The sequence below is a fragment of the Trachypithecus francoisi genome, unplaced genomic scaffold (genome assembly GCF_009764315.1).
Source record: "Trachypithecus francoisi isolate TF-2019V2 unplaced genomic scaffold, Tfra_2.0 Contig01461, whole genome shotgun sequence".
Classification (NCBI taxonomy): Eukaryota; Metazoa; Chordata; class Mammalia; order Primates; family Cercopithecidae; genus Trachypithecus; species Trachypithecus francoisi.
This window is the reverse complement of record NW_022681433.1, coordinates 18465530-18492233: the sequence shown is the minus strand read 5'-3', so window position 1 is coordinate 18492233 and position 26704 is coordinate 18465530. Positions and strand designations below refer to the sequence as shown.

The 26704-nt window shown below is 42.5% G+C and overlaps 1 protein-coding gene across 4 annotated transcripts in view; it reads right to left on the bottom strand.

Moving 5' to 3' along the window:
• The window catches only part of WASF3 (WASP family member 3), a 136361-nt gene extending 112322 nt beyond the window's left edge, over nucleotides 1-24039 (bottom strand). For 3 of the 4 annotated variants that reach the window (XM_033237112.1, XM_033237137.1, XM_033237127.1), the window contains exon 1: nucleotides 23891-24039. The gene's annotated coding sequence lies outside the window, so the exon portion shown is untranslated. Of the gene's footprint in view, nucleotides 1-6489; nucleotides 6509-23890 lie in introns of those variants that run through there. The other variant, XM_033237118.1, reaches the window with a different exon arrangement.
• Between the last annotated feature and the right edge of the window lie 2665 nt (nucleotides 24040-26704).

The following is a 26704-nucleotide window of genomic DNA, read 5'->3' as shown; positions in this document are numbered from 1 at the left end:
TCTGGTAACAAAGAACATAGCTTCTTGAACATTCACAGAAAGTTATACATTAAGGCACAAAGAAATCATTACTATATTCATAAAACGGAAATATCACAAAACATATCCTCTGATCACAGTGCAAAAACAAAACTAGAGGACCTTTCCAAGATGGCCGAATAGGAACAGCTCCAGTCTCCAGCTCCCATTGTGAACGACACAGAAGACGGGTGATTTCTGCATTTCCAACTGAGGTACTGGGTTCATCTCACTGGGGTGTTTCAGACAGTGGGTGCAGGACAGTGCGTGCAGCCCACCGCGTGAAAGCCGAAGGGGGGCGAGGCATCGCCTCACCCAGGAAGCGCAAGGGGGAAGGGAATTCCCTTTCCTAGCCAAGGGAAACCGTGACACACAACACCTGGAAAATCGGGTCACTCCCACCCGAATACTGCACTTTACCAAGGGTCTTAGCAAATGGCACACCAGGAGATTATATCCCATGCCTGGCTCACAGGGTCCCACGCCCATGGAGCCTCCCTCACTGCTAGTACAGCAGTTTGAGATGGAACTGTAAGGCTGCAGCGAGGCTGGGGGAGGGGCGCCTGCCATTGCTGAGGCTTGAGTAGGTAAACAAAGCAGCGGGAAGCTCGAACTGAGTGGAGCCCACCACAGCTCAAGGAAGCCTGCCTGCCTCTGTAGACTCCACCTCTGAGGACAGGGCATAGCCAAACAAAAGGCAACAGAAACCTCTGCAGATTTAAATGTCCCTGTCTAACAGCTTTGAAGAGAGCAGTGGTTCTCCCAGCACAGAATTTGAGATCTGAGAACGGACAGACTGCCTGCTCAAGTGGGTCCCTGACCCTTGAGTAGCCTAACTGGGAGACACCCCTCACTAGGGGCAGACTGACACCTCACACCTCACACCTCTGAGACGAAGCTTCCACAGGAACGATAAGGCAGCAACATTTGCTGTTCAGTAATATTCACTCTTCTGCAGCTTCCGCTGCTGATATCCAGGCAAACAGGGTCTGGAGTGGACCTCGAGCAAACTCCAACAGACCTGCAGTGGAGGGTCCTGACTGTTAGGAGGAAAACTAACAAACAGAAAGGACATCCACACCAAAACCCCATCTGTACATCACCATGATCAAAGACCATAGGTAGATAAAACCACAAAGATGGGGGAAAAGCAGTGCAGAAAAGCTGAAAAATCTAAAAATCAGAGCACCTCTCCCCCTCCAAAGAACGCAGCTCTTCACCAGCAACAGAACAAAGCTGGACGGAGAATGATGAGTTGAGACAAGAAGGTTTCAGACGATCAAACTTTTCCGAGCTGAAGGAGGAAGTTCGAACCCACTGCAAAGAAGCTAAAAACCTTGAAAAAAGATTTGACGAATGGCTAACTAGAATAATCAATGTAGAGAAGTCCTTAAATGATCTGACAGAGCTGAAAACCATGACACGCAAACTACAAGCTGACAAATGCACAAGCTTCAGTAACCAATTCGATCAACTGGAAGAAAGGGTATCAGTGATTGAAGATCAAATGAATGAAATGAAGCGAAAAGTTTAGAGAAAAAAAAGAGTAAAAAGAAATGAACAAAGCCTCCAAGAAATATGGGACTATGTGAAAAGACCCATATACATCTGACTGGTGTACCGGAAAGTGATGGGGAGAATGGAATCAAGTTGGAAAATACTCTGCAGGATATTATCCAGGAGAATTTCCCCAACCTAGCAAGGCAGGCCAACATCCAAATTCAGGAAATATAGAGAATGCCACAAAGATACTCCTCGAGAAGAGCAACTCCAAGACACATAATTGTCAGATTCACCAAAGTTGAAACGAAGGAAAAAAATGTTAAGGGCAGCCAGAGAGAAAGGTCGAGTTACCCACAAAGGGAAGCCCATCAGACTAACAGCGATCTCTCAACAGAAACTCTACAAGCCAGAAGAGAGTGGGGGCCAATATTCAACATTCTTAAAGAAAAGAATTTTCAACCCAGAATTTCATATCCAGCTAAACTAAGTTTCAGAAGTGAAGGAGAAATAAAATCCTTTACAGACAAGCAAATGCTGAGAGATTTTGTCACCACCAGGCCTGCCCTACAAGAGCTCCTGAAGGAAGCACTAAACATGGAAAGGAACAACCGGTACTAGCCACTGCAAAAACATGCCACAATGTAAAGACCATCAAAGCTGAGAAGAAACTGCATCAACTAACGAGCAAAATAAGCAGCTAACATCATAATGACAGGATCAAGTTCACACATAATAATATTAACCTTAAATGTAAATGAGCTAAATGCTCCAATTAAAAGACACAGACTAGCAAATTGGATAAAGAGTCAAGACCCATCAGTGTGCTGTATTCAGGAGACCCATCTCATGTGCAGAGACACACATAGGCTCAAAATAAAGGGATGGAGGAAGATTTACCAAGCAAATGGATAACAAAAAAAGGCAGGGGTTGCAATCCTAGTCTCTGATAAAATAGACTTTAAACCAACAAAGATCAAAAGAGACAAAGAAGGCCATTACATAAGTAAAGGGATCAATTCAACAAGAAGAGCTAACTATCCTAAATATATATGCACCTAATACAGGAGCACCCAGATTCATAAAGCAAGTCCTCAGAGACTTACAAAGAGTCTTAGACTCCCACACATTAATATTGGGAGACTTCAACACCCCACTGTCAACATTAGACAGATCAACAAGACAGAAAGTTAAAAGGATATCCAGGAATTGAACTCAACTCTGCACCAAGCAGACCTAATAGACATCTACAGAACTCTCCACCCCAAATCAACAGAATATACATTCTTTTCAGCATCACATCACACTTATTCCAAAATTGACCACATAGTTGGAAGTAAAGCACTCCTCAGCGAATGTAAAACAACAGAAATTAAAACAAACTGTCTCTCAGACCACAGTGCAATAAAACTAGAACTCAGGATTAAGAAACTCAAACAAAACCACTCAACTACATGGAAACTGAACAACCTGCTCCTGAATAACTACTGGGTACGTAACGAAATGAAGGCAGAAATAAAGATGTTCTTTGAAACAGTGAGAACAAAGATACAACTTACCAGAACCTCTGGGACACATTTAAAGCAGTGTGTAGAGGGAAATTTAAATGCCCACAAGAGAAAGCAGGAAGGATCTAAAATCGACACCCTAACATCAAAATTAAAAAAAACTAGAGAAGCAAGAGCAAACACATGCAAAAACTAGCAGGAGGTAAGAGAAAACTAAAATCAGAGCAGAATTGAAGGAGATACCCTTCAAAAACCCTTCAAAAAATAAATGAATCCAGGAGCTGGTGTTTTTGAAAAGATCAACAAAATTGATAGACCGCTAGCAAGACTAATAAAGAAGAAAAGAGAGAAGAATCAAATAGATGCAATAAAATATGATAAAGGGGATATCACCACCGATCCCACAGAAATACAAACTACCATCAGAGAATACTATACAACACCTCTACGCAAATAAACTAGAAAGCTTAGAAGAAATGAATAAATTCCTAGACACATACACTCTCCCAAGACTAAACCAGGCAGAAGTTGAATCCCTGAATAGACCAATAATAGGCTCTGAAATTCAGGCAATAATTAATAGCCTACCAAACAAAAAAAGTCCAGGACCAGATAGATTCGCAGCCAAATTCTACCAGAGGTACAAGGAGGAGATGGTACCATTCCTTCTGAAACTATTCCAATCAATAGAAAAAGAGGGAATCCTCCCTAACTCATTTTATGAGGCCAACATCATCCTGATACCAAAGCCTGGCAGAGACACAACAAAAAAGGAGAATTTTAGACCAATATCCCTGATGAACATCGATGCAAAAATCCTCAATAAAATACTGGCAAACTGGATCCAGCAGCACATCAAAAAGCTTATCCACCACGATCAAGTCGGCTTCATCCCTGGGATGCAAGGCTGGTTCAACATACGCAAATCAATAAACATAATCCATCATATAAACAGAACCAAAGACAAAAACCACATGATTATCTTAATAGACGCAAAAAAGGCCTTTGACAAAATTCAACAGCCCTTCATGCTAAAAACTCTCAATAAATTCGGTATTGATGGGACATATCTCAAAATAATAAGAGCTATTTATGACAAATCCACAGGCAATATCATACTGAATGGGCAAAAACTGGAAAAATTCCCTTTGAAAACTGGCATAAGACAGGGATGCCCTCTCTCACCACTCCTACTCAACATAGTGTTGGAAGTTCTGGCCACGGCAATCAGGCAAGAGAAAGAAATAAAGGGTATTCAATTAGGAAAAGAAGAAGTCAAATTGTCCCTGTTTCCAGATGACATGATATATATTTAGAAAACCCCATCGTCTCAGCCCAAAATCTCCTTAAGTTGATAAGCAACTTCAGCAAAGTCTCAGGATACAAAACCAATGTGCAAAAATCACAAGCATTCTTATACACCAATAACAGACAAACAGAGAGTCAAATCATGAACGAACTCCTATTCACAACTGCTTCAAAGAGAATAAAATACCTAGGAATCCAACTTACAAGGGATGTAAAGGACCTCTTCACAGAGAACTACAAACCACTGCTCAATGAAATAAAAGAGGACACAAACAAATGGAAGAACATTCCATGCTCATGGATAGAAAGAATCAGTATCGTGAAAATGGCCATACTGCCCAAAGTAATTTATAGATTTAATGCCATCCCCATTAAGCTACCAATGACTTTCTTCACAAAATTGGAAAAAACTACTTTAAAGTTCATATGGAACCAAAAAAGAGCCTGCATTGCCAGGACAATCCTAAGCTAAAAGAACAAAGCTGGGAGGCACCATGCTACTTGACTTCAAACTATACTACAAGGCTACAGTAACCAAAACAGCATGATACTTTTACCAAAATAGAGATATAGACCAATGGAACAGAATAGAGCCCTCAGAAATAATACCACACATCTACAACCATCTGATCTTTGACAAACCTGACAAAAACAAGAAATGGGGAAAGGATTCCCTATTTAATAAATGGTGCTGGGAAAACTGGCTAGCTGTGTGTAGAAAGCTGAAACTGGATCCTTTCCTTACACCTTATACAAAAATTAATTCAAGATGGATTAGAGACTTAAATGTTAGACCTAAAACCATAAAAACCCTAGAAGAAAACCCAGGCAATACCATTTAGGACACAGGCATGGGCAAGGACTTCATGTCTAAAACACCAAAAGCAATGGCAACAAAAGTCAAAATTGACAAATGGGATCTAATTAAACTAAAGAGCTTCTGCACAGCAAAAGAAACTACCATCAGAGTGAACAGGCAACCTACAGAATGGGGGAAAATTTTTGCAATCTACTCATCTGACAAAGGGCTAATATCCAGAACCTACAAAGAACTCAAACAAATTTACAAGAAAAAAACAACCCCATCAAAAAGTGGGCAAAGCATATGAACAGACACTTCTCAAAAGAAGACATTTATGCAGCCAAGAGACACATGAAAAAATGCTCATCATCACTAGCCATCAGAGAAATGCAAACCAAAACCACAATGAGATACCATCTCACACCAGTTAGAATGGTGATCATTAAAAAGTCAGGAAACAAACAGGTGCTGGAGAGGATGTGGAGAAATAGGAACACTTTTACACTGTTGGTGGGACCGTAAACTAGTTCAACCACTGTGGAAGAGAGTGTGGCGATTCCTCAAGGATCTAGAACTAGAAATACCATTTGACCCAGCGATCCCATTACTGGGTATATGCCCAAAGGATTATAAATCATGCTGCTATAAAGACACACGCACACATATGTGCACTGCGGCACTATTCACAATGGCAAAGACTTGGAACCAACCCAAATGTCCATCAATGATAGACTGGATTAAGAAAATGTGGCACATATACACCATGGACTACTATGCAGCCATAAAAAAGGATGAGTTCATGTCCTTTGTAGGGACATGGATACAGTCGGAAACCATCATTCTCAGCAAACTATCGCAAGAACAGAAAACCAAACACCGCATGTTCTCACTCATAGGTGGGAATTGAACAATGAGAACACTTGGACACAGGAAGGGGAACATCACACACCAGGGCCTATTGTTGGGTGGGAGGAGGGGGAAGGGACAGCATTAGGAGATACACCTAATGTAAATGACTATTTAATAGGTGCAGCACACCAACATGGCACATGTATACATATGTAACAAACCTGCATATTGTGCACATGTACCCTAGAACGTAACATATAATTAAAAAAAAAAAAACTAGAAATACAAAACACTGAAAAGGATACAAATACTGTAAGGAGAGGTGGACAAATGAACAGTGGTACAGTCATACAATGGAAAATTATACAGGAAAAATAACACAGATGAATTTAACAAAACTTGTTGAATCAAAGATTTAAAAACAAAACGACATAATAATGATTGTATTTTTGCAAAGTTCAAAAGCAGACAAAACTCAGTATTAGAAGTCAACTTAGTGGTTACCTTTGGAGAGGAGTGGGCATGAGATGAAGGGAACGTGAGGGCCTTCTGCAGTTCTGGGAATGGTCTGAGTGCTGGTTTCACAGATGAATTCATTTTGTGAAAATTCACCTATACCTCTGACGTAGATTTTTCTGTATCCATATCAGTAAAATATACAAAAACAATAATAGTAGTAATTAAACCAAGAAAAATAAAACCAGAAATTAAGAGCAAAAAAAGTCTTTCCACCTAAAAATTTATACAACTCTTGGGTGAAAAGAGATATACAAATGATTGGATTTCTGAGAGATAATGAGAACCTACACATCAGAGTCCATAGAACACATTTGAAGTAGCAATCAAGGAAACAAAAGCAAAAATAAACAAACGGGATTGCATCAAATTAAAAAGCTTCTGCACAGCAAAGGGTAAAGTGAACTGTGCACTTAAAAATGGTTAAAACCGGCCAGGCGCGGTGGCTCAAGCCTGTAATCCCAGCACTTTGGGAGGCCGAGACGGGCGGATCACGAGGTCAGGAGATCGAGACCATCCTGGCTAACACGGTGAAACCCCGTCTCTACTAAAAAAATACAAAAAATTAGCCGGGCGAGATGGCGGGCGCCTGTAGTCCCAGCTACTTGGGAGGCTGAGGCGAGAGAATGGCGTAAACCCGGGAGGCGGAGCTTGCAGTGAGCTGAGATCCGGCCACTGCACTCCAGCCTGGGCGACAGAGCGAGACTCCGTCTCAACAAAAAAAACAAAAAAACAAAAATGGTTAAAACCATAAACTTAATGTTATGTGTATTTTACCACAATAAAAAAAAAAATGAAATGAACAAAGCACAAACTAAGTTTATCAAGGAAAAATGAGCAAATGCACAAATACAAAAAAGATAAAATATACTAATCACAGAAAAGTACTCTGTACACCTCTACGGAAACAAATTTAAAAACCTAGATGAAATGGACAATTTCATAGGAAAACAGAGCTTACCCAAATGGACACTCATAGAGATAGAAAGCTTAGGCCAACTAAATTCCATAGAAGAACTGAAAAAAAGTTATCGCACTACCCTCCCCCAAAAAACCCAGATGATATCAAAAGGCAAGTCTATCAATCTATACAAACCAGATAATCCCAATATTACATCAATTTTTTAAAACATGAAAAAATATTCCCAAATCCTTTTTTATAAATCAAGTGTAATATTAATAACTGAACCTGACTGTGATCACACAAACTAGGAACATTACAAACCAATATCACATATGAATATTAATGCCAAATTCTGAAATAAAATATTAACAGACTCCAACACCACATTAAGAGTTTGTACCAGGCCAGGAGTGGTGGCTCACACCTGTAATCTCAGCACTTTGGGAGGCTGAGGCAGGTGGATCACTTGAGGTCAGGAGTTCATGATCAGCCTAGCCAACATGGTGAAACCCCATCTCTACTAAAAACAGAATAATTAGCCAGGCATGGTGGTGCATGCCTGTAGTCTCAGCTATTCAGGAGACTGAGGCAGAAGAATCGCTCGAACCTGGGAGGCCGAGGTTGCAGCAAGCCAAGATCATGCCACTGTACTCCAGCCTGGGCGACAGAGCAAAACTCCATCTCAAAAAAAGAGTTTATACCAGGAATGCAAGAATGATTCTGATGGGGAAATCTAGCAATATAATTCACCATATTCATAAGTCTAACAAGAAAGTCATATAATTGCCTCCACAGGAGGCTGAAAAAGCCCTTGACAAAATTCAGTATTCATTCCTAATATATAGAATAAATAGGAGTAGATGTGTACTTTCTTAACACAACTTAAGACAGAACAAGAATGAATTAGGGTAAGAGCATGTGCACGCATGCACACACACGTGGTAAGAGCAAGTGCCAACATTAGGGCAAATTCAACACACATTCCCATTAAGGTCAGGAACGAATGCCCACTACCTTTTCCATTACTTAACATTTTTCTGAAGGTATTCACCAAGGCAATTAGACAACAGAAAACAATTAAAGGCACAAACAATGGCAAAAAAAGGACAACTCTCTATTGGTTGATGACATGTTAGTAAACCTGAAAAACTCCAGGAATCAATGACAAAATTAACTCAAACAATTAAAGAATTCAGCAAGGTAGCAAGATATAAACAAACAAGTCTTCACATACACAAAGAATAACCAGTTAGAATGCAAAATAGAACAGAAAATTCCATTTATAACAGCAACAAAACACTTAGGAATAAACAATAAGAAATGTTCAAAACCTATACAAAGAAATCTATAAATTTATACACACCTGAAAGGCACATGAAAGTAGACTTGAACATTCGACTGTTCTTGGCTAAGACATCACAACTTCACCAGATTGTCAGAGTTTATTTATAAATATAAAGCAATTCCAATAAAAATTACACAGCTTTTTAATGGAGCTAAACAAATTGATGCTGAAGTTCATGTGGAAAAGCAAACACAAAAGAATAGCTCAGTAAATGTTGCAAGGGAGGAGCTAAGAGGGAGAAATGCCCATTCCAAATATTAAAACAAAGCCTCATGATTAAAATTGTGTGAACAGCATATGAAGAGACAGACCAACAGAATGAAATGGAACGCCCAAAAATAGACCCAACTACATACAGAAATCTAATATACAGCAATGGTGGCATTACTAATAACTGGGTAAAGATGAACTTCATAAATGGTGTTGGTACAACTCAATCACTAGTTGGAAGAAGACAAAATCAGATCTATTCCTCACACCATACATATCAGAATAAACTTGCAGTGTATCATAAATCTAAATGCAAAAAATGAAAACTACTCAAGTACTAGAATAAAATATTGGTGAATCCCTCTACAAATAATATGACCTTGACTCAAAACCCATGCCCAATTCAATTAAAGAAAAGCTTGATAAATCTGACTACATGAAAATAAAATATTTTGCATGGGGAAAAAAATCAGAAAAGTCAAAACTAGGAGAAATACTGTAACATATATCAAAGGAAAACTATTCCTAAGGCCAAAAAAAAAAAAAAAAATCTTTTTTAATGAACAGAAAATGTGCAAAACTTCTACAGAAAAAAAAAGGGCAAGAGACAATTCTCAAAATAATATAAAAATTTCCCTTGAACATAAAGGATGCTCAACTTTAGTCATAATAAAGGAAATAAATATAACTAAACTACACAAAGATTTTTTACCCATTAGATTGGCAAAAATTTGAAGGCTTCACAATATACTCTAGCAGGCTATAAAGAAACGGGCACTCACACACTGCTCAGAGTAATGCAAAATGGTACAATCTCTATGGAGGGGAATTCAGCAGTGCCTAATAAGATTACACATACATTTATCCTTCAACCCAGATATCCAACTTTGAGGACTTTATCCCCAAATTAAACCTCCTGCAATATAAAAATATATACACAAGGTTATTCATAGCCACATTATTTGTACCATAATTGCAAAATATTGGAAGCTACTTAAATGTCCAAACACATGAAGACTGGTGACCAAACTGCATCATATTCACACTATGTAAACAGCACTATACAGCTATAAAATTATGAGGAAGAGCTCTGGAATCTGATAGAGTAATTTCTAGAGCATATTTTAAGTGAAAAAAAGCGAAGTGCAACAGAAGTTATACAGTATGCCACCTGTTTTTGAAAACAAGGTAAATAAGAAAACATACATGTACTGTCTTAAAAGAAACTAGAAAAGTGAGGTTGACTATTTACAAGAGGGAGAAAGGACATGGTCAAAGGGATGTGAGAGGGAGTGACACTTCTCTGAAACTATACGGTTTCCATAGTTTTGTATTAGATTATGTTAAAAAGAAAATCAAATCAACAAGGATCCTAAAACAAATGATCAAGGTATAATTTTCTGTTTTTTTTGAGACAGAGTTTTGCTCTTGTCGCCCAGGTTGGCGTGCAATGGCACGATCTCGGCTCACTGCAACCTCCGCCTTCTGGGTTCCAGCGATTCTACTGTCTCAGCCTCCCAAGTAGCGGGGATTACAGGCGCCTGCCACCACACCCGGCTAATTTTTTTGTAATTTTAGTACAGATGGGGTTTCAACACGTTGGCTAGGCTGGTCTCAAACTCCTGACCTCAAGTGATCCGCCCCTGCCTTGGCGTCCCAAAGTGCTGGGATTAAAAGCATGAGCCACCGTGCCCGGCCAATCAAGGTCTAATTTAAATGAATAACAAAATCACATTTAAGGAAAAACTTGTCCATTTAACCTAAAGTTAAAATGTATAAAATGTATAAAGCATAAATGTGAATAACATCTTGTTAAAAATCTCTACCGCCTGTAGGATCTTTTAGGGTGTTCTCTTTTTAATGGCTGACATTGGTAATTCGTGCCTTCCATCTTTTATTAATCTCACCAAATTGATTGATATCATCAATCTTTTCAATAGAACTAGTACTGCAGATGTTCTCTACTGTATATTTATTTCCTATTCTATCAATTTCTCCTTGTTTAATGTCTACTTCCTCTAGGTTTAGTATGCTGTTCCTTTCTAACTTCTTAAAATTGATGTTCAGATCACTGAATATTTTTCAGGCTTTCTTCTTTCCTAACACATGCATGTAAGGCTATAAACTTTCCTCTGAGTATGACTTTAGCTGCACCCCACAAATTTTTATATACCGTATTTTCATATTAATTCTAATCAACATATTTTGTAACATTTTCTAATTCTCACTGTAGTGTCTTCTTTGATCATGGGATACTTAGAAAAGGTTTTCTAGTTACCTTTTGCTATTGATTTTAGCTTAATTTATAGAACACTCTGTTTGAATTCAATCTTCTAAAATATACTCAAACTTGCTTTTGCCAACAAGCTGATAGATACCGTCCAGTCTATTTACAAAGAATGTGTATTCTGCAGTTAGGTACAACATTTAGACACACTGAGGCAATTTTATTAATTGTGTTGTTCAAATCATCTATATCCTTTGTTCTATCAGTTACAGAGAAAGTGCAAAAAAAAAAAACCCAACACTTCCCTCTATATTTGTGATTTTATTTTCTCTCCCTACTTCTTTTTAAACCAATATTATAATAACTAAAATTCTCTCTAAATGATCTAGACACCCCATTACAGAAAACAGAAAGGTGAATGTCCTCTTCTACACTAATTTAAAACAGCAGCAATTTGTTCAACTAATTATCCAAAATAGCTTAATATCACCTATCCCAAAAATAAAATCATTTTTACAGACATCCTCCAAAGTTTAATTGGGTCATATCCAATAACTCCAGATAGCAGACCAACTTGCTTAATTACTGAGACGAACATTGTGCAACTAATTCATACTGCCAAGCATACAGGGAAAGTAGCAATACTCTACAATATATCCCACGGACTTTTCTACAGTCCTACGGTACTAACTTTCCCAAACCAAAATTACTTTGGTTCTGCTCTCTGGCAAAGATGGCAAATATTTCACCTTTCAGTTCCTGTGGTGGTGTATCCTGCTGAGCTGAGATACCACCTTAACATCACTCTAACACAATGCTCCAGACCACCTTAACATCACTCTAACACAGTGCTCCAGACTGCAATTGTTGGCACTGTCATGCGACCTAAAACCCACCAACCACTCACCTCTGATGAGTACTTGTTCACGTGGTTAACAGGTGGGGAAAATTCCTGCATGCAAGTAGTCCTTCCAAGAATCTCAGCACTCTGATATACAATCAGAGTCTTGATCAGCGCCCTCCAAGTTCTCAGGTCAAGGTGTCACCTTTGGTTTGGATCAGGTATCCCTCCCATGCCATCCCAGGGCACCTTTTGTTTCTCTGTCAGCAGCAGTGCATTACAGTGATCTCTTTCTTCTGCTATTCTACTAACACCTCCTCGAGGCAGGAACCACTGATTCAACCAACAGCCATGGCACTTAGCAATGCCTATCTAGCACACAGACACCCACCTCTACCTTTGTCCCCTATCCTCTACACAAGAGTCCTAGTGATCCTCTTACAATCTCACTCAAATGATATCATTTCCCTGCTCAAAACTTTGCAATGGTCTTTCATCTCACTCAGAATAAAATCCAAAGTGCACCACAGTCTATCTGGCCTTTTAACACCTCTGTCACTATGCATCCTCCTAGCCAACCCCCTATTCATACTGCCCTCCCTGCTGCTACTCAGGTACCTCAAGGGGGCATTTTCTGTTTCTCCTCAAATAAGGCTCATTCCCAAAATAATTGCCCGGCTGGTTCACTCCTTCACTTTCGTTTGTATCTCTGTTCAAATGTTATCTCACATAGGCTTCCCTGACCACCTTATCAAAAATGGCAGTCTCTGATACTCTCTCTCTTTACATGCTTTGTTTTCTTACTATATATATATATACACACACACACACACACACATATGTATATATGCATACATATATATACACACACACACATACACACTAGGCTATATACTAAAGAAAGCAAAGAAAGCATAGTAAAGAAAGCAAAGCAAGTGAGGGGAGAGATATATATATTTATTTTTAACATGTTTATTAGCTTTCTCCCCTACTACAATGTGAGCCCCATCAGAAAAGAGAGAAAATACGTTCTCCAAAACAAGGGTCAGGAATGTTTAGTGTAAAGGGACAGATAGTAATTATGTCGTACTGTGTTTAAGTTAGCCTCTGTTGCCACCACTCACCCCCATCAGCTCTGTCTTGCAGCACTAAAGCAGCCCCAGACAAGAAAAAGAAGAACAGACATGTCTGTATTCCAATACAATTTTCCTTACAAAATCAGGCAAAGAGCCAGTTGTGGCCCACAGGCTGTAGTTGACCAACCCCTGATCTAGAACAAGCTTGCCATGCAGGATATTGATTTTGAACTAACCAACCATCTCTCTCTTGGTCTCTAAAGCTACCTTTAATTGACAAAATACTGGCACTCCAAGCGCATCAGTAACAGTAACTTCAAACTGTCTTCTATACATCTTTCACCAAAAAATCCACCTGAGATCATTTATTTTCCTGAATGACTGTTTGAGGAATATGAAGTATGCTTATTCTCACAACTAGAAAATATGTAATAAACCATGTCAGTTTGATCCTCCACAGAATTGGTTTTGATTGTTGTACTTTCACTTTATTCAAGGACATGATAAACAGCCAAACAAGAACCACTCTTCAATGTACCACATGAATGCCACTGGGCACACCACCTACTACACCTTTCAATGTAACCAATTCAAAGCCCCAAGTGTGAAATGGGGGACATACAAAGGAAAAGAAACTGGTATGTTCTTTATCCATGGTGAAATTGACAGCATACAGTTGAGGATGATTTCCTTTCACTGTGGCCACCAGGATGCTCACCCAAGTTTCCAGTCAGACTGGGGCAGAGACTAGCTATGCTACCAATCCCCATGACCTCTCTTCTCCTGGGGCATATAGCTCTGCTATGTGTCCAGCCTAAAGTAAGCTAAGAGAGGCCATGTCTGAGTACAGCTAGTAGGATGAGAAGCAATGTGTGCTGGTCTATAAAAACCTCCCACAGGACTGTTCTCATTCCCCACCCACTGGCTGAACCGAGCAGGTTCCCTGCTTGTATAGGAGGCTAAGTCACAAGGTAGAAAAAGGCTGACTACCTGAACAGCCATGTGGACACCTAACCCATGACGACCCCAACATAAGCTTCCACATGGGTGAGAAACAGATGCTTCTTGCTCTGAGTCACTGAAATCTTGCAGTTATTAAAGCAGTCCTCATGTCTTAAACACTGAACACGGAGAGTAGAACTTTACTGAAAATACAGGTTTTGTTGTATTCATTTTTCGTCCTTATATATTCTTGATTCTTATTCTTTATATTTAGCTTTATTATTATGAGCATTTCCTATAAGCGAATCCAGATCTTCATTTAATGACAGACGAGAGAAAAGCCTCCATTGTTTATGTTCAATAAATCATCTCAAATAACAAAAATCTGAATAAAGTACATGTTCCACTTAAAACTCTATTTGTAACTTTCATTTACACACAGTTTATCTAAGTTATATCACTGTTCAAAAAGAGAATGCTAAGTAAGTATTAAAATGCAGGGCAATATTGTCTCAAATGAAAGTTGACGATCATCAGAAACAAAATAGCCTAAGAAATAAAACCACAAATTTCTAAACTCCTGTGTGGCAAGAACAAGTAACCATCATCATAGCTTAAGGGAAAGTAGCTGTTCTAAACTCTTCCGTGCCTAATCCCTACACAATTCTTTCAAATGATGTTCTGAAGTTTTGTGGTTTTCGTAATTTTTTTTTTTTTTGAGGGGTGGGAACTGGACATGTCAGAAATGGAAGAAGTTCTCAAAGAATGTTCTGTAACACAAGGGACAAACAGCAGAGAAGCTATAAAGATTTCAATTACAGCGCAGGCATCAAGTTCATTTTCATAAACTTTGTAACCATTCTAAATTGCAATGTCAACTTTTGAAAAGGAGTAACTTTCTAATCATCTTCCTCCCTGGGATATCTCAAAGAAGAATTCACATTCTAGGGAAGCCTTGGGAGACAAATGCTGTTTGCAGTACGTAATTAAAATGTGAAGACAGGTGTTTGGGGAATTAGGGGGTTTCTGTATGTTTCTGGGTTTCTGATCAAAATCCAGGATAATTAACTCCAAAAGATACATGACAAATACTACAGAAAACCAAGAATGAAGAGATGTTTTAAAATCTACAGGGCTGGTTATTTTTTTTAACGTGTTTTTACATTTATATTGAAAACAGACATGTGTTCTATATTGGAAAATTACAATATTTCTGCCAAAGTTAAGATCTTACTTTTGAAGAGATGTAAAGTCAGTCTCTTCCTTCTCATTCTAAGCTGTGCAACAGCCACAACCTCTCTCAGAACAATATAAACATACTCATAAGTTGCTCCCTCTCTCTTTACCATCTTTCTGGTGAACGGCACCCCTCAACTTGTACTGGAGTTTCTCCCATGTACCACAGGAAGCAAGTGAAATTCATGAGCCCCTCCACAAACATTAAGTCTTTTTTTTTTTTTTTTTCTCCTGAGACAGAGTCTCACTACTTTTGCCCAGGCTGGTGTGATCTCAGCTCACTGCAGCCTCCACCTCCTTCCGGGTTCAAGCCGAGATAGCACCATGGCCTACAGTCTGGGCAACAGAGTGAGACCCTGTTTCAACCAAACATTAATTCTAATATCAGGATAGATGATGCCCCAGCAAAGTGCTGCAAAGCCAATTCAGAGCTGAAACCTGCCTAGGTAATATCCTAACACAGGATTATGTAACAAAACAGGCAAAAAGAAAAAAAAAAACCACAACCTTGTCTTGTACGTATTTTGAGAAGTTAGAAAATAAGTGATGTTAGTAGAGCAAAATGGCTGAGATCATACTGTGTAAACTACCCAGCAGTGATCAAGTCCTGCTTATTATATAATCATGAATCAAAACACATAACATTTTCAGTCAATGTAAAAATATCTGTTGAGTATCTACTACGTGCAAAGAATGAACCACTTCATCCATTTAGCTGATAAAATGACGGCCACATTGATTCCAGTTCACAGTCAATGACACCCATACTTTGGTACTGCAATGTCATTTCACCGAGCTTCTCGAGAGCACAAAATGGATAACAGCTCTCAGTGAGAGGATGCTGAGGTGAACTAAAACACAAGTGCCGCAGCATGCTAATAAAACCTTCAGCACGCACCACAGCAACTTTTAAACATCCAATTCAGCTTTCAACTGCTAGAAAACAAGTATTCCAAGATCAAAGATCACAAAGGCTGTGCGAGGACAGCCAGTGGGAGAAGGCACCAAGTGTTACCATAGTGAACTAAGAGCAAGACCTAAATGAAGGTCTCTATATGACTACGACATTCAAGAGGTTATCTGACAAGCTGGAACACGCTACGCACAGGCTATATACAAGGCACCACCCTATGTGGTTCCTGCCAACAAGGAGTTTGTAAACTAGTTAGCAAGATACTCTATCCTGTTTTACCTCACTTGAATATAAGCTTCCTGAGGGCAGCAGCTTGGTCATATTAAACATTCTTATCACTGCTAACTAGAACAGTGCCTCAGACATAGTTGGTATACAAACACGTGTGGGCTGACTTGAGTACCTAAGCAAAAACTAAAAGAAAAAAAATTAAAATACTAAAAAGGTTCAAGAACATACAACACAACAGAAGACATCTTTAGATCAATTTCAAGACCACTGCTCCAAGGTCAGAGGGCACCCTAAGAAAAGATCCCAGGGAAACTTCAGAAAGTACAAAGTTGAGAAATCATTCCAGATGCTGAACTCAGAGCCAAGGCCTAGAAGCCCCAGGAGACCTAAAAGATGAGAAATACCCTAGAATGTCGTGATGTTTAAAATGTTTTAAAATTTTAAAAAGAAAAAAAAAAAGTCAGAAGAAAAGAGCTAATCTCCCAGAGAAGAGGCACATGTGCAGGCAGAGAGAAGAAACAGAAGCATCTTTGGCTCCAAAGCTGAAATCTAAGTGTGGAAAAACCATTCGTTGCTTTTTTTTTTTTTGAGATGGAGTCGGAGTCTCACTCTGTCGCAAGTAAAACAGTGGCACGATCTCAGCTCACTGCAAGCTCTGCCTCCCGGGTTCAAGCAATTCTCCTGCCTCACCCTCTCGAGTAGCTGGGATTACAGGTGTGTGCTGCCACAACTGGCTAATTTTATTTTTTAGTAGAGACAGGGTTTCACCATGTTGGCCAGGCTGTTCTCAAACTCCTGACCTCAGGTGATCAGCCTCCCAAAGTGCTGGGATTACGGGTGTGACCAGCACACCAGGCATTAGTGTGGAAAAATTATTCTAATCCATAAACATCTATGAAGTCAGGGGCGCTGCAACACTTTGGGAGGCCAAGGTGGGAGGACTGCTTGAGCCCAGGAGTTCAAGACCAGCTTGGGCAACATAGCAAAACACCGTCTCTACAAAAAATAAAAACAAAAACATATATGAAGATAGGCGGATAGGCTCTGACGCAAAACTGGCACTGAGGTAAGTAGCAGAAAAAAACGCTGGCAGGAGAGAGTATTCTGTCAGAACAGGACAGCAAAGAAGGACAATCAGTCACAAAGACATCATGACCTGGGGCCACACCAGCACCGAGGAAAGTCCAGGCTGGGAAGAGGCTGCCCTGCAAAGGAACAACCAGTCCTGGGAAAAGCATGTCTTGAGAAAGGAAGACAAAAGGTGTTCTTAAGACAACAACAAGAAAAGAAAAAATAAAGTCACTGCTAGAAAGAAAAGAGAAGGGAGGGGAAGGGAAGGGAGGGGAGGGGAGGGGAAGGGAGGGGAAGGGGAGGGAAGGGGAAGGGAGGGGAGGGGAAGGGAGGGGAGGGGAGGGGAGGGGAGGGGAGGGGGAGGGGAAGGGAAGGGAAGGGAAGGGAAAGGAAAAGAAAAGAAAGAGGGAGGGGAGGGGAAGGGAGGAAGGAAGAAGGGAGGGGAGGGGAGGGGAAAGGAGGGGAAGGGAAGGAGGGGAGGGGAGGGAGGAAGGAAGAAGGGAGGGGAGGGGAAAGGAGGGGAAGGGAGAAGAGGGGAGGAGAAGGGAGGGGAGGGGAAGGGAGGAAGAAGAAGGGAGGGGAAGAGAGGGGAGGGGAAGGTAAGGGAGAGGAAGGGAAGAAGGAAGAAGGGAGGGGAGGGGAGGGGAAGGGAGGAAGGAAGAAGGAGGGGAGGGGAGGGGAAGGGAGGGGAGGGGAGGGGAAGGGAGGGAAGGGAGGGAAGGGGAAGGGAGGGAAGGGGAAGGGAGGGGAGGGGAGGGGAGGGGGAGGGGGAGGGGAGGGGAAGGGAAGGGAAGGGAAAGGAAAAGAAAAGAAAGAGGGAGGGGAAGGGAGGAAGGAAGAAGGGAGGGGAGGGGAGGGGAAAGGAGGGGAAGGGAAGGGAGGGGAGGGGAGGGAGGAAGGAAGAAGGGAGGGGAGGGGAAAGGAGGGGAAGGGAGAAGAGGGGAGGAGAAGGGAGGGGAGGGGAAGGGAGGAAGGAAGAAGGGAGGGGAAGAGAGGGGAGGGGAAGGTAAGGGAGAGGAAGGGAAGAAGGAAGAAGGGAGGGGAGGGGAGGGGAAGGGAGGAAGGAAGAAGGGAGGGGAGGGGAGGGGAAGGGAGGAAGGAAGAAGGGAGGGGAGGAAGGAAGAAGGGAGGGGATGGGAGGGGAGGGGAAGGGAGGAAATCAGCCTACACCAGATGCCCCTCTCCAGTTAATGTCATTCTCTCCTCTTCATAATCAAGTTTGGGAAAGAACCAGATTCCCTCCCTCAACACCCTTCACTCTGCAATCCACAGCAATGAGGTTCCAGAGACTCCTCACCAAGATTATTCATCATGTCCTCAGGCTAACTCCAAAGGAAACTCTGAAACCACTATCTAGTGAGCTAATCCAGTGGAAACTCTGAAACTACATGCTCAAATCCCCCTAGTTAAAAAACAAAAACCAAAGGGTTCTCCCTTTACCTGCCCTCCCTATAACAACCCCTAACCACCAGCATCAAATTTCTTGAGTATTGCTGTCTACACATGCTGGGCTCAACTCCCTCACTCTCACTCACTATTAAATTCTGATACAAACTGGCCTCTCCTCCCATCCCTGTCATGTCTCTGTTGCCTCTACTGTCCCCTGTATTACTAACAGCTCCCAGAAGCTGGGCACGGCCTGCCTGCTGAGGTTTCCTTGGACACCATGACCCCCATCCTTCTTAGTCACAGTGTGGGACCCTATTATCTGCTTCTCTTTCAAACACAAGAGTGCCTCAGATCTCACTCCACACCAGTCCTTTTCTTTCTCTATATACACTCCTCAAATGACCTCATCTACTCCAACAGCTTCCATTAACAAACACTGCACAGGCAAAGGCAGGAGTTTCAAAACTTTTTCTGTTCACCGCACCCTTGGAGTCTCAGGCCAAAACAAATGCTTATTAAGTAAAGAAAATGTTAACAACACAAGTACTTATGTCCTAACAACTCGGTACCAACTTGAAAAAAGTACACTTTAATAGAGAGAAAAAATGGTATTTTCATTTCATTCTTAAATAATCACAAGTATTTACTAATACAGCATGTATACACCTGTTGAGCACTGCACAATTTCTCAAACCTTGGAGTCAGACTGGACAATGGCCTCCCTCATTTCCTTTTCCACACAGATTTTCACACGGTACAGCAACCACCAAAAACCCCTCTTTACAAACATGAGGTCATCGAATAGAATGGAGTGCAATCTAGTCTAGAAATTTTTAACTATCTTGAGCTAGCAGTTTCCACAGGCTTGAACAGATGGAATTATGACTGTGTTTTCCTCAACCATATGAAACATCCCCCAGTCTCCCTGTTTGCTGTGGCACCTTAGCTGATAGTTTGGGGAAATCTCAAACTGTCTGGGACAGTGCGGGACAGCTAATAGCTCTCAGATGCGTCTCTCTAATCCAGACAACTCCTGATATCTGGATCCCTAGTGCAGCCAACTGAACACGATGTCCCCTCGGCACCTGAAACTAAACCCAGGTCAAGTGTGACCCATCATCTTTTCCCCAAAAAGGATGCTGCTGTTCCCACCTAAGGACAGTGCCATCACCCAACCACCCAGCCAGAGCTGGGCACTGCCCTGAACTCCTCTCTTCCCCAGCTCCCCCACCACATACACACACGACCAATGACCAAATCCCAGCAATTCGACCTCAAATTTCCCTGCTTCCAGCCTTCCCTCTTCTAATCCATTCTCCAAAGGGCATATCTGACCGTGTCCCTCTTTTGCTTACAATTCTTCAACCATTTCCTATTGCCCACAGAGGACTCCAAACTCCACACAACAGGAATCACAAGACCCCACAAGGCACAGTCCCTCATTACTTCTCCTCCTCCACTTCCTGCCACTTCCCTGCCCTTGCCGGCAACCACCCCCACTGGACTGAACTCCTGGTGTTTGTGGCTGCTCCAGTGCATCAACCCCCGACCATCTCTCTGGACACTCTCTCCTCAACCCAGACTTTGACCAATTCCTTCTCAGGGTGCTTCCTCTGAGAGGCTTTCCTGTCTCTCTGAATGTCCCTAAGGTTGGGTTTATGGTCCTCCTCTGAGGTCTTGTTGCTGGGCCCTTTCAGATCCCATATCATACAGCACATTGTAACCAATGGTTAAAACTCTTTGAGACTGAACTGCACAGCAAGCTCATCAGGGGCTGGCAGAGGTATCTGTCCTGTTTATCTCTGTATCCCCAGCACATATTAAAACTCTGAAGTGTACTGAATGAATAGAGCAAGTGAATGAATGGATTAGGTCATGAATGAGGCTCCCACATCCCTCACTGATTACTGACTCTATCATGGTACTTATCACACTGCACTGTAATTGCCTGTCCTGGTAGACTATGAACATCTTGAAAGTGCCTGTCTCTTATTTTTGCAACCCTAGTGATTAAAAGAGTGTCTGGTACTTAGTAGGCATTCATGAAATGGTTTTTTAATATACAGGGTTATATATTTCATCTACAGTGTTAAATGGAAAAAAATCCAGAAGGCTACACCCTGTAGTATGGTTACCTCTGAAGAAAGAAATAGGAAGAGGACGATAAGAAGGGAAAAAGAAACCTTAAGATTTTTTTTTTTTTCTTTTCTTGAGGCGGAGTCTCGCTCTGTCACCCGGACTGGAGTGCAGTGGCCAGATCTCAGCTCACTGCAAGCTCCGCCTCCCGGGTTTACGCCATTCTCCTGCCTCAGCCTCCCGAGTAGCTGGGACTACAGGCGCCCGCCACCTCGCCCGGCTAGTTTTTGTATTTTTAGTAGAGACGGGGTTTCACCGTGTTAGCCAGGATGGTCTCGATCTCCTGACCTCGTGATCTGCCCATCTCGGCCTCCCAAAGTGCTGGGATTACAGGCTTGAGCCACCGCGCCCGGCCAAGATTTTTTACCTCTATAAATCTCTACGTTGATTTGTTTATTTTATAATGTACATTATTTATGTATTACTGGTATAAAATATTTCTGTATTACCAGCATAAAGTCAAGCCACAGGCAAAGAACCAGCCCTGAAGAAGAATGTGTGGGGCTGTCAGAAGCATTTGGTTCCACATGCCCAAGAGCAAAGCTAAAAAAAGCCTGACTTGAAAGAAACAGGGCCCTTAAAAAAACGGACTGAAAAGAAAAGTTGAGAGATTCGGCCGGGAGCGGTGGCTCACGCCCATAATCCCAGCACTTTGGGAGGCCGAGGTGGAAGGATCACCTGAGGTCAGGAGTTCGAGACCAGCCTGGCCAACATGGCGAAACCCCATCTCTACTAAAAGTACAAAAATAAGCCAGGCGTGATGGCGGGCGCCTGTAATCCCAGCTACTCAGGAGTCTGAAGCAGGAGAATCGCTTGAACCCGGGAGGCGGAGGTTGCAGTGAGCCAAGATCACACCACTGCATGCCAGCCTGGAAGACAAGAGCGAGACTCTGTCTCAAAAAAAAAAGAAAAAAAAAGAGATTCAAGGTCTACAGCAATGGAGAGCCACCCCAAGTGAAAAACATGTGTGAGTACTCTTCAAAGGAAGTCCTTGGAATTCCAAAGACTATCACTAGCACTAGCCCATGAGTAGGGACAATCCATTTAATACTTGCGTTATAACGCAATTGTTTTAATCAAAACATCCCAATAACCAAAAGGTTATCTGCCATACACACGTTTCTATGGGAACTGTAACATGTGATTACAAAGACACACTGACAAGAGATAGGAGGCTACAATGTTGGCATGACCACTTAGCAAATTGTGTTCCACCTTTATTTTCATAATTGTTGAAGACAGTGAAGCACATCATTAACTATCACGTTGTAAATTTTAAAGCAAACAGATTTTAAAAAAACAAATGCTATTAGGCAACTTCATGTCAGCAACTGGAAATGCAAGAACAATTTCTACGTGTAGATAGTTCTAGAATAAGCACAGGTTGGAAGGTAAATACATAGTTGACCAAACTTTCCAATCTTTAAACATGCTAAAAGACACAGCTTTTGTGAATATCAACTAAGAAAATATTTCAAGATGAAGAAAAATGAGTACTACACTGAAGTCATTAGAACCCTGGGAGAAGGGAGCGGGAGAGGACACAATGAGAATGCCTTTGGGAAAGGTCAAACCCAGCTTTCTTTTGTTTAACCTCTCAAGCAGATAAAAGAACTAGCTTTAAAGAACCACTGCATTGTTTAAGTGCTAGAAAAGGAGAGTTGGGTAAAGCACATATAAAAAGAAGCAATAGAATTTGCTCCAAGGGCAATAGAAAGATTAGTCAATTACAATACTTTGAACTTAGTTTCGATAGAGTCGCATTTTAAGTTTTAGATAAACCTTACTTTTAAGATGCAAAATATTTCAAATAGCTATCCTCTCTCCCTAATAAAAAGTAGACTCTGAATCTTAAAATACCATGCTGTTATGCATTTAATTCGAAAAGCTGCGAAAAGTAGTCTTCAAAAAGAATTCAGACCGTTTCTGGAAGTAAACCGCCTATTTAAAAATGAACCTTAAAATGAGAAAGCATTCCTATGATGCTCCCATTCATCCCTAACCCCATCACATAGTTTCTGAATAATTAAGAACTCTCGTCTCCACCAGGGAACTCTCCCTTGCAGAGGGGCCAAATCAAGAAGCAATCGCCATTGCCCGTGTGCAGCACAAACCGAGAGAAAGATTCTGCCCTCGCTAAAGCCCCGGCGCGCGGGTAAAGTCTCCCGGGAATGATTCCCTCGGCGCCGTGGCTCCGGGCGCGCGGTCCCCTGCACTCGCGGGCCGCCCCACCTTCTCCCCTGCACTCCAAGAGTCCAGCCTGGCCTCTGAGGCCGGGAGCCACGCGGCCCCGCAGCCTCGAGGGAAAGGGCGCTCGCAACCGACACGCACGCGGGCACCAAGAAGGCGCAGGCCAGGGCGGGGAGGGCCGGATCCTGGGGGCGGGGAGCACGCGGGGCTGGACCAGACCCAGCGAGGGCGCGCAGACACTGAAGGGATGCGAAGGTCCCGGACGCCTGGCGGCGCGGGACGGCCCGGGGCGTCGTGCGTGGGGCGCGAGCGGAGGCCCGGGCGCCACTTGCGGCGGGGAGGGCGGGCTGTTGCCCCGCGTCCAGGGAGCGCGCACCGGACGGCTAGGGGCCGGAGGCCCGGAGGCGCGGGAGAGAAGGGCCGCCCGGCTGCGCCGTGACGGCGAGAAGCCCCTGCCGGGTCGGGAGCCAGCCGGGAGGATGCGGCCAGACTGCAGGCATAGGCGCGAGGCGGCGCCGCAGCCCGCAGTGGGCCCCGCCGCCCGGCCGGAGCGCGCGACGATGCAGCAACTTCAGTTGGCCGTGGGGCCGCCCCTCCCCCGGCAGCCGCCCGGCCGGGAGAGGAAAGGGCCAGAGCAGCCTACAGCGGAGAGCCGGGCCGGCCGCAGCCCTCACTCACCGGTCCGCGATCCCGCCGCCGGCGCCAGGGCTGCGATCCGAGCTCCATGGTCCTGCCGCGCCGCGGCCGCCCGGCGCACCCGCCTCGCACCACACCGCACGCAGCGGCGCGAGCAACGCCGCCTCCGGCCCGTCCACGGCCGCGGCCACGCCCCCTCCCTGCGGGGGGGCTCGGCCGGAGCAGGAGGGGGGCTCAGTGCCGGCTCCACCAACCAGGGCCCACTCACGGGGCCGCTTCACGAGGATTGGCGAGCGCCTCGGCCAATAGGGAGTCGGCGAGCGCCCGGAGCGTCAGTGCCGAGGGGCGGGGGATTGCGGAGGCGGTGGCTCTCACCCTTCGTCCTCCGCCCCCCGCTCCGGGTGAGGCTTAGGCAGGGTCCTTTCTAGCGAAGCAAGGTGGGGATACTTCGGGCCAAGAGACCCTTGTATCACCTCTGGTTGCTAGATGCGCATTACAGTACCTTTGAGTTTGCGCTTACATCCTAATCCTCCCTGGGTGTTGAGGGCTCCTGCACAGAGGTCCTCTACCTGTAAGGTATCAGACGTCCTACAGGACTGAGGCTTCAGGCAGCCCTGAGGGGACTGTAGCCCTGTCATGGGTTGGTTTTATGCCCTGCTCAAATTCGTTAGCATTCTGCCTTTAAAATCTTCCCATCTCCCTCTACACAGATACTTCTGTTTTTATCACCCTATCTCCAATCTCTCTCCACCCTAGATGTGAGGAAACCCACAATACTTATTAAAAATAAGATATCCCTGAAACTGCCAGCAAAAGCCCTGCCACAGTGGAACACAGCCACGTGCGACCAGATGACTGAGGCATAAACAAACTTAAGAAAAAGAAAAGAGGAGGAAAGGAAAGGAAGAGAAGAAAAGATAAAAAAGCCAAGTATGTTCTAGATCACAAAGGAAAGGGGTTTAAAAACATCAAATAGAAATGTTTTCTTTATTTTAATTTGCATGCCTTTATTCTTTTTATTTACCAATAGGATCACTAAATTGAAAAACTTTTAGAAAAAAATTTAAATTCCAATAAATAGTTCAAGAAACACTAATTCAAGTTGATTTGCTCTTGTCTTTACAGATGTGTAATAACGATCAACATCTGTTCTAGCTAGAGACAACTAAAAGTTGGAAAAAATGAATAGCAGTTGATAATTTCACCAAAGTTTGCAACATCAGAAATGCAGTAGAAAAATCATGCACCCCTCTTCATAAAATGTCTAATCTGTTAACCTGCATTACTTCCAAAGGAGGGATTTTAAAAGCTCTTTTTAAAGATGAGGTATATTCAGTTTCCATAACGTGCCATCATAAAAAAAAAAAAAATGCTGGTAATTAACAAGGTAAACAGCATTTTGGTGAATAATTACAATGATCCAATATTTTAAATATTTATACTAAAGTGATAAATTTCTGCTGAATTGAAAGCTAAATTGGCATTCAAATTAAAATGACTTTCCTTAATTCATCTTCACTTACCCAGGGGAATACCTTCCATGTCTATATTTAGGTCATTAATTTAGAACTCAAAAATATGAAGGTATAGATACCTAGAGTGTTTTCAAGGTTGCTAATCATATTTCCCTGGCTGCTTCCCTCTTCGGTGACCCTAGCCTTATAAACTGCTGCTACACTTAGTTTGCACTCACTGTTAGCCCTTAATCACATCATCGCAAAGTGTTCAGGTTTGTTTCGTATAGGTCAGTCTTATCTCTCTAATTAGATCATCAGTTCCATGAGGATAAGGCCCTTATTTTACAGTCCTCTTTCCTCCTTTTGTAATGCCTACTACAGTGCTGAGCATGTGGTAAATATAATTCTATTCCTAGTGTTGTGGTTCATAATATAAATTATTTCAAATATGGTCTTGTGTGAACCAGTCCTTTAAATAAAAATTGCTTAGAGCAGTCTTGTTAGAGGATTAGAGCCCACCGCTAATAAGTGCCTTATCCTTAGTAAGTGCCTCATCCTTAATAAGTGCTTGAAAAATGTTGCTGCATCAGGGAGTGAATTGGACTGTAACAGGATCTTGACTAAAAGTGCCTACCAGATAGGGGTGCTTCTTACCACAAAACCAGAAACCTGGAGACAGCCACAGGGCTTCTGTAGTATCTCTTCTGCGGTGTCACTGTATCTCAGGCTCTTCCTAGCCATTGGCTCTGCTGTCCTTGTCACGTGATCTCTGTCTTCATCCTCACAGGATACCTGCTTCCCTTCTAAGCATTGCATCACATTCAGGAAAATAGTAGGGGGTTGGGTAAAGGGCAAAAGATCAAAGTGGTGCCTGCCCAATTGGGTCTGCATCTTCCTGGGAAGCTTTACCCAGCACCTTCTGCTTGCATTTTATTGGCCAGCCACATGTCACATGACCACCTTTAGCTGCAAAGGAGTCCGAAATGCTAAGTATTTAAAGCTGGGGCATTGGCTGGAGGAATATTAGAGTTTTGTTAGTAATGGAAAAGAGGAATACAGACCTTGGGTATGAGAATAGCAGTGCCTGATGTAGTTGCTGAATAAATGAATTCATGATTGAGCCCTCACTCTATTTATTCATAACACCCACATTTTCAAAAAGGCCACTCAGGTGTCAGTTAAAAAACAATCCAATTTTCAAGTGAGCAAAAGATCTAAACAGACACCTCACTAAAGTAGAGATGACAATACCCAGATGGCAAATAAACATATGCTCACTATCATATGTCATTAAGGAATTGCAAATTAAAACAACAATGAAATACCATGACATATCTACTAGGATGGCTAAAATAAAAAAGATAGCAGCAACAACAACAACAACAAAAAAAACCTAAGG